This window comes from Rhincodon typus, chromosome 41 (genome assembly GCF_021869965.1).
Source record: "Rhincodon typus isolate 14 chromosome 41, sRhiTyp1.1, whole genome shotgun sequence".
NCBI classification, from domain to species: domain Eukaryota; kingdom Metazoa; phylum Chordata; class Chondrichthyes; order Orectolobiformes; family Rhincodontidae; genus Rhincodon; species Rhincodon typus.
Window position 1 is genome coordinate 1,731,749 of NC_063372.1, and position 9,015 is coordinate 1,740,763.

General features: G+C 41.1%; 1 protein-coding gene across 1 annotated transcript in view; it reads right to left on the reverse strand.

Annotated features, from left to right (window-relative positions):
* Positions 1–9,015, reverse strand: part of LOC109925033 (rho guanine nucleotide exchange factor 25-like) — a 111,736-nt gene that overhangs the window by 78,793 nt on the left and 23,928 nt on the right. The gene's annotated exons all lie outside the window — the stretch shown is intronic.

The following is a 9,015-nucleotide window of genomic DNA, read 5'->3' on the forward strand; positions in this document are numbered from 1 at the left end:
TACACACGGTCAGCTGACCTCACCTGACTACGGTGAAATTTACACACTGTCAGCTAACCTGACTTGTCTACGGTGAAATTTACACACGGTCAACTGATCTGATTGTCAAGCGGACTTGTCTAACCAAGATGGAAAAAGCCAACCCCACTGAAAATGTGCCAGCTACACACAGCCTGAGACCATTACAGGGCATTGACAAATTGAATGGATCTTTTTTGAGACAATGAAGGTGTTTGTCAGGAGCCTCTCAGACAATAAACCAGGATGTGGCTAATCAACCCAAGACCATACCATATTTGGTAAAGGAGTTGTGCTTGTGAGGCATCATATGGCTGGGCAGTGAGGTTTGTGCCTTTTGTCATCTTGAAAGTGCTGACTACAGAAAGTGAGAGACAGTAGCAGCAGCAGAAAGGACAGCAATATCTATGCCTTAAGAAAAGAGACTCTGACATTGTCATGTATACAAGTCTGTTCCTTTTTGGGTCCACCAATACAGTATCATGCCTACTTTAGGTATGAAGGTATTACAATTTTAAAGCTTTGTGAAATGGGTACAAAAGCTTTTAAGATGACTGGGTGCACATCATGTGACTTATGGCAGTACCCGCTCCAAACAGTCCTAAAACTCCAACAAATACCTAATTAAAATGTAGACAATTACAGCCATTTGTGAAAGTCACAAGTCACTTTATTAAGGATGGACCACCAACAGAACACGACTATCACAGATCAGCTGGCTCATTTTTTTAACTTCACTCTGGACCATCAATATAGAGAAATGCAATGCTTTTTTCCTGGAAAGCATTCAAAAAGAGTACTTCAAAGTGAATGGGGCACTCTGTTACAAAGACCATGGCTGTTTCAAAATATGAGAAGCCACAACACAGGATGTGTGATGGTTTAACACACAATCTTATTTGGAAAAAAGACTTTGGGCTTGTCATAGATCACATAGGTACAACAGCCATATCTTGTGATCTTATAAATAACTACAGAAGTTAGTTTGGCAAGTGACACCATATCAGATACCATCAGAAAAAAATCATTTGAAAAGCCACTGAATGTGGGAGAAGGGTTCTTCCTCTAAACTGTTCCAATTTCAGGTTCAGCTAAGAGATCTGACAATAAGAAGGCTTGCAGCTTAGTGAGAATCTGTTATTTTTACAAGATCCACCCCCACATACCACCAAAGGCGAAATTCTTCCAAGAAACAACGGGCCTTCTACAGTAGAGATGGAAACAATACCTGATTGTAATTGTCTTGTTTTGTTCTCTTTTTTGTTTACAGCGCGGAAACAGACCCTTCGGTCCAACTTGTCCATGCCGACCAGATATCCTAAATTCATCGAATCCCATTTGCTAGCTTTTGGCCCATACCCCTCTAAACCCTTCCTATTCATATACCCATCCAGATGCCTTTTAAATGTTGTAATTGTACCAGCCTCCACCACTTCCTCTGGCAGCTCATTCCAAACACGCACCACCCTCTGTGTGAAAAAGTTACCCTTTAGGTCCCTTTTAACTCTTTCCCCCTCACCTTAAATCTATGCTCTTTAGTTTTGGACCCCGCTACCCTGGGGCAGAAGACCTTGGCTATTCACCCTATCTATGCCCCTCATGATTTTATAAACTTCTATAAGGTCACCACTTAGCCTCTGACGCTCCGGGGAAAATAGGTCCAACCCATTCAGCCTCTCACTATAGCTCAAACCCTCCAACCCTGGCAACATCCTTGTAAATCTTTTCTGAACCCTTTCAAGTTCTACAACCTCTTTCCTATAGCAGGGAGACCAGAACTGAATGCAGTATTCCAAAAGTGGCCTAACCAATGTCCTGCACGACCACAACATGACCTCCCAACTCCTATACTCAATGCACTCAAGGCAAGCGTACAAAATGCCTTCTTCACTATCCTGTTTTATGTTTTAGATTACTTTACAGGGAAGAGTTAGTGTTAGTCCCAGAAGTGTTGGGATAAAACCCTGAATAGGTTACTTAGAGCTGAGTATGTTTAGGGTCAGGTGCATAATAACTCCAGGAAGAAACTATCTGTAGTTCCAGTCTAAAAGATAAAGTCACAAGTGATTTAAACCTACCAATGCGTTAGAGACACAGAATCTGGTGTGAGTGCTGTATGAGTGGTGTTTTTGCATCCTTGGTCCATTTTGGGGTGCTGTACTAGGTTGTGTTTTGGGCATTATATAAAAGCTGTTGTTTTCTTTTCAATTTGTAAAGGAATGTTTTGGGATTAATGGGGCTTTTATTTTGTATTTTTAAATCATTGAATTTTAGTTTTGTTTATTTTATCTTCTTTTATTTTGTTCATAAATGTTTTGTATGCTTTAAATGTAATTTTTGGTAAAACAATATCAGCAGCATTGCATGCTGAAGAAAGAGCAGTGCTTCAAAAGCTTGTGATTTCAAATAAACCTGCTAGACTGTGACCTGGTGTCGTGTGACTTCTGACCTTGTCCACCCTACTCCAACACCAGCACCTCCACATCATGCTTATGTTTGAGTGAGAGACCACTTTGTTAAAACCAAAACAAATCATAATTTGATCTATCGAGCCAGTTTTTAGTCTGGGATCTTACTTTTTTTTCCTTTATTCATGAATAGGATGTGGGTGCCACTGGCTAGGCAGCATTTATTGCCCATCCCTAATTGCCCAGAGGACAGTTCGGAGTCAACCACATTGCTGTGGGTCTGGAGTCACATGTAGGCCAGACCAGGTAGGGATGGCAGGTTCCTTCCCTAAAGGACATTAGTGAACCAGATGGGTTTTTCCTGATAATCAGCAATGGATTCATGGTCATCATTAGATTCTTAACTCCAGATATTTATTGATTTCAAATTCCACCATCTCCCGTGGTGGGATTCAAACCCGGGTCGCCAGAACGTTAGCTGTGTCTCTAGATTAACAGTCCAGCGATAATACCACTAGGCCGTCGCCTCCCCTTATCCAGGGATAACTTCAGCTGAGATTATAACAATTATATAAAAGGAGAAATTTTAAAAATCAAGCTATCTAAATATGTTCAACAGCTAGAATATTCCTACAGCACTTGGTTAGGAAGGTTTCAGTCTGCTTCCTGACACTACCTGTTACATTGACTCAAGTCCAAATTGGAACTTCTCAACTCCTGACTGACTCCTGACAGTTTCCTTATTGTAGAATGTGAAGACAATTTGATAAGTCCTTTCCAAATTTACTTACTTGAATTTCTACAAATCTGGTGGCTCAAACTTTCCCAGTTCTTATAATTTGCAGATAGCTAACGATATGCTCCTATTGTGGAAGTTTCTCAAACTAAAGCTTTCTAGTAAGATAACAAGTGACTGAACTGCTTCTCGAAGTGAAATTGAACTTGCTTCTAAATTCAACACTGGTGTCTTCTGAACTGATTTTAGTTTGAATTTGCTGATACTAGATTCTTCTGAACTGAAAATAAAGCTAATTGCCTTATATGTTTACTCTGCCTGTCATAAATCCAACAGTATAAGCATCCTTCCATTAACACCACAGGTGTTGGCAGTCACCTGCTTTCTGACAAAAATGCTAAATTCAGTCACTATTCCAGAAGGACTGTCTGACCTTTTTTCTAAAAGAAAACCCCTCACAGAAGTAACTAACACCCACCTGCCTCTATTTTGAAACACACATTCCAGAAATGATATGAACATATTTAAATTATACATCGTTTATCACAGTCATAATCAATTATCTTTTGCTCATTAATTCACAAAAGCTGGCTGCTGGAAGTTACTTAAATTGGGACAAACACTCTGAGGGTAAGCAAACACATTAACTTCACAAATAAAACACTTTGCTCAGGGATAAGAAGAAAAAAACATAAACTCTGTCCACGACAACAGCAAGAAGACACCTTGCTAACAAGACTACAAGTCACTAACTTTCTTCAAATCACTAAGTACATTGCATTGAAAGAATCCTAAAACCACTCTGACATATGAATCTGGCTGCTCAATTAACCTTAAACTACCTTTCAGGATAGAAGATATCTTCTTCATCAGCTCTGCAATGTGTAATGAAGAGGTGTCACTCAAAATATTAATTTCTGGGCATATATGTATCTTGAACCTTTTTGGAAAGAACACTAGAAAAGTATAGGACACTGGCTACAACATTCCATTTTGCATCTCACAAGTGACTTGACTGGAGCCATTAAGTCTGCAACACTTTCAGAGAGAAAAAATTACATTGAATTTGAACCCAGAGAGACTGAGATGACCTTACTCCGGAGCAACAACCATTGCCTGCTTTCTTGCTTTCACTGAAGCCCCTCTCATTATTTGTTTTGCAGTTAAAAACCCACAGGAAGACCTCATTACTACAAGTGGGAAGTTGTTCATAAGAAGAATCAGAAAGTTACCACCACTATCTCCAGAAAAAGTGGTTTAGCCAGCTATAACTGATCCAGGCAGCAATCCCAGTTGCACCAGAACGTGTGGGACAGTGACTTTGGCTACAGGTTGTGTTCTTTTCAAGAAAGATAGTTATATATATTTCCACAATTTAAACCATTTGTTAATAATCTCAGTTTTGTTCACAATAAACTATTTCTTTATTTGTTACTTAGGACCCCAGCTAATTTGTTTCTGTATGCTAAGTAACATACAGGCTGATATACGTACATAAATATAATTGCCAATATCACCTCTCTTTTTAATTTCAAACATTGCTGCGGCTAGTTTACAAGAGGGACAAGAAAAGGAATTGGTTCATTCCTCCTAACTGGATCATAACTGTTTGTTTTCCAGAACAAGACAATTACAGATTATCAAACACTCTTTTTGCTTATAACCCTTAAAAGTACACTATTCTCTTCAACAGTGTTTTCTTTTAACTTGCCTGTGCATGTGACTGTATAAAGGTTGCCATAGCATTAGATTTTGCACTGCGCATGCAGTGAACAAATATCTTCTTTTGTTTAAACCCATGAAAAGCTTGCTGCTGAGTTTGCAAATTGTCTATACACTTGGGGGTTAAAGGCACAAACACACATACATCTTCTCAAAAGCTTACTGATTGTGAGCAGAGAATGGGGATGTCCTACTAACAATAATCATCGACAAAGAGATGTTTCTTCGACAGAGAGAGATTAATGTGCAAGATTAAAGTGCATGGAATTGGAGGAAATGTATTGAGATGGATAGGAAATCGGTTGGCAGAGAGGAAGCAAACACTAGGAATTAATGGGTCCTTTTCAAATTGGCAGGCAGTAATTAGTGGGGTGCCACAGGGATCAGTGCTGGGACCCCAGCTATTCACAATATATATTAATGATTTGGATGAGGGAACAAAATGTAACATCTCAAAGCTTGCAGATGATACCAAGTTGGGTGGGAGGGTAAACTGTGACGAGGATGCAGAGATCCTTCAGCATGATCTGGACAGGTTGGGTGAGGGGGCAAATCAATGGCAGATGTAGTATAATTTGGATAAATGTGAGGTTATTCACTTTGGAGGCAAAAACAAGAAGGCAGATTACTACCTGAATGGCTGTAAATTGGGAGAGGGGGGTGTGCAGTGGGACCTGGGTGTCCTTGTGCACCAGTCGCTGAAGGTAAGCATGCAGGTGCAGCAGGCAGTAAAGGCAGCAAATGGTATGTTGGCCTTCATTGCGAGAGGTTTCGAGTACAGGAGCAAGGATGTGCTGTTGCTGTTACACAGGGCCTTGGTGAGGTCACACCTGGAATATCGTGTGCGGTTTGTTCTCCTTTTCTGAGGAAGGATGCTCTTGCTCTCGAGGGAGTGCAGTGAAGGTTTACCAGGCTGATTCCGGGGATGGCGGGTCTGACGTATGAGGAGAGATTGACTAGGTTGGGATTGTTTTAGCTGGAGTTCAGACGAATGAGGGGAGGATCTCATTGAGACTTATACAATTCTAACGGGACTAGACAGGGTAGAAGTGGGGAGGATGTTCCCGATGGTGGGCGTGTCCAGAACCAGTGGTCACAGTAGGGGGATTCGGGGCAAACAATTTAGTTTGGAGATGAGGAGGCATTTCTTCACCCAAAGAGCGGTGAGCCCGTGGAATTCATTACCACAGGAAGTAGTTGTTGCCAAAACACTGAATGTGTTCAAGAGGCGACAAGATATAGCACTTGGGGAGAATGGGATCAAAGGTTATGGGGAGAAGGCAGGATTAGGCTACTAAGTTGGATGATCAGCCATGATCATAAAGAATGGCAGAGCAGGCTCGAAGGGCCAAATTGCCTCCTCTTGCTCCTATCTTCTATGTTTCTATGTTTCACTCTTGGGGAAGACCACAACTAAGGGACCATAAATATAAGATAATCACTGATAAATCAAACAGGAAATTCAGCAGAAACCTCTATATTCAAAGTGTGACAGCGTGGAATGTTCGCCTGCAGGGATTTGTTGAGATAAATAGCACAGAAGCACTTAGGGAGAGACTAAGTTAACATGTGAAAAATAGTGGTGTGGGCAAGTTAGGCTGAAGGGCCTGTTTTCATGCTGTAGACCTCTATGACTCTATGACATGAGGGAGAAAGGATGTAGGGTATGCTTTTGGGGTGAGATGAGGTGGGATGGAAGAAAGCTCTTGTGCAGCCTGAACAATACCATGAATTTGTTGGGCTGACTCCCCATACCCTTGATTCCCTTAGGAATGTCAAATCTGTCTATTTCAGATTTCATTAGACTGCTTACGGCTAAAATTAATTCAAAGGTAAACTGAAAAACGAAGCTTGGAATGATATTTATGAACCGAGAATAATCAGTTATTTAAAGCAGCTAAATCTAGATTCAGGCCTCAGTTTGTCAGAAATCTCTAGAATTCAGAAGTCAACCATTCCAACTGCAGCCAAATCCCAAAGTTTAATCCCAAAATAGTTCTCACCTTCCAGAGAAATGTGCAATTTTATTAACGTAGAAGGGCAATACCAATCACGCTGACTGTTATAAGGAGCCACATATTCAAAGAATAAAGAGTCAGTTTAGGACTGATCGGACGAAGTATTTCACTTAAAATGCAAGTGAAACAATGGAAGAGAAGGGGAAAATCTGGCATCCTCGATGAAGCAATTGGATGCCACCACAGGGAGGGGTGTGGGCCTTAGTGCTTTTTGGGATAGGTCAATTCGGATGGGCCAAATAGCCTTTGTCAACAACTACCTTGTGGCCTCTTGACTGGAAGCAATTAATAATTTTGTACCATATATCTCAGCATTTGTATCACTCACTTCAATCGATGTTTTAGTGATGTTTGAGACCTCTGCTGAAGACATTATTTATCCAGGACAAAATGACTAATTCAGTCACGATTGATACATTTTGGAGAGCAAAGCAGGTATGCTTTAAGGTGCTAAAATACATCGGGGCTTTGAGAAATGGCTGGTGAATTCTTTGTCGTGTGCACGGTCAATGGAATTGGCAACCTGTCATTAAATTGTGTATTACCGTCAGTCTCTAGTTCAGATTATAGCCAGAGCAGGAGGAGGATGTCGGATTGTGGTGTAGTGGGTCGTGTCTCTACAGCTATCATCTGCTAGGGATGCCTGTGACTACATGGAACAAGGAGCAGTGATAGTTATACATCAGCTAAAAGATAACTGGGTGAGAACAGGGTGTAAATTTATATATATAAAACACGTATCTCATACATATAAATATACTTTTATATATGTATGTATTTATTTTAATATTTACAGGGATGAATTGATCATCGTGTCAGAGTTTGGTGATGTGCGAACTGGAATAAAACTCTGACAAGAAAAGTATATGTCTCAACAATGTCTCATCAATCTTTAATTTCTGGCTTCTATCACCCATGATGCTAAATGGAGGTTGCAGCCTGTCTGCCCACAATAGCTGTCACTCATACGCCACTAACTGATGTTAACCAGACTTGCATATCCAAAGCAGCTTTTGTGGCTTCAAATGAGCCCAAGTGCTTTCCAGCCAAAATATTGTTGAAGTGCACTTGCAATGGAAGAGATATTTGTGAACAGCATTATTCCACAAGCAGCAGCATGATAATAATCAGAGAAAGTGGTGTTTTTTTCCAGGGCTGCTGGCTGAGAGATTGATATTAACCAGGACACTGTGAGAACTCCCCCTGCCCTTCATCGGGAAATCTGCACACATAACCTTCAGGCTCCAAGGCGAGGGTGCAGCTTCGAGCATGAGGCCAGAGTTATCGAATGGTTTAGCTGCCTCTGGTTTTCCTCACTCCTATCCTACTCTGCAGAATCTGTGACAGGCAGGTTTCAAAGATAATTGTGCACTTGTATTCCTTCATAACCATTTTTATTTCACTTACAGCATTTAACCTAATCACTGACAGAATCGCAAGTTTTACAAATGCCTTAGAGATAGCAAGAACTGCAGATGCTGGAATCAGAGACAACACAGTGTGAAGTTGGAGGAACACAGCAAGCCGGACGAGAATACACACAGATGAGAAAAACCACACATTCAGCTGGGACAACACCACTATCATTGGACAAACCAAAGAGAGGATACCCAGGGAATTCTTGGAGGCTCGGCATACATCTGCGGACTCCATCAACAAACACACTGAATTAGACCCGATATACCGACCATGACGACGCACAGCTGGAACCGGCACCGACTGGAAGCAGCAAAACCAGACCATATAAATTCGAACAAGACAACAGTGCTTCACAGGAGGCTCCACAGCACTGAGGATGTCACTCAGTAAGGGGACGAAACGTCTGTTATCAAACCTCCCAGGTCGGCGAACACATCACCATCTACAACCAGCACCCGAGCTACAAATCTTCACTCAAACCCTGAATTTTTTGAAGTATACAACAATTTGAGCTTGACATATACACCAATTTGAATTTGAATTATACAACAAAAGGTGGAATTTATACAGTGTCTCTAAAGAAGAAAGACGTCCTGGGATGCTTCAAAGAAGTATGAGGGGAAATGGTGACTGAACCATATCAGAGATATGAGGAGGAGTAAGTCAAACCTGGGTCAAAGAAGAGGATTTCAGG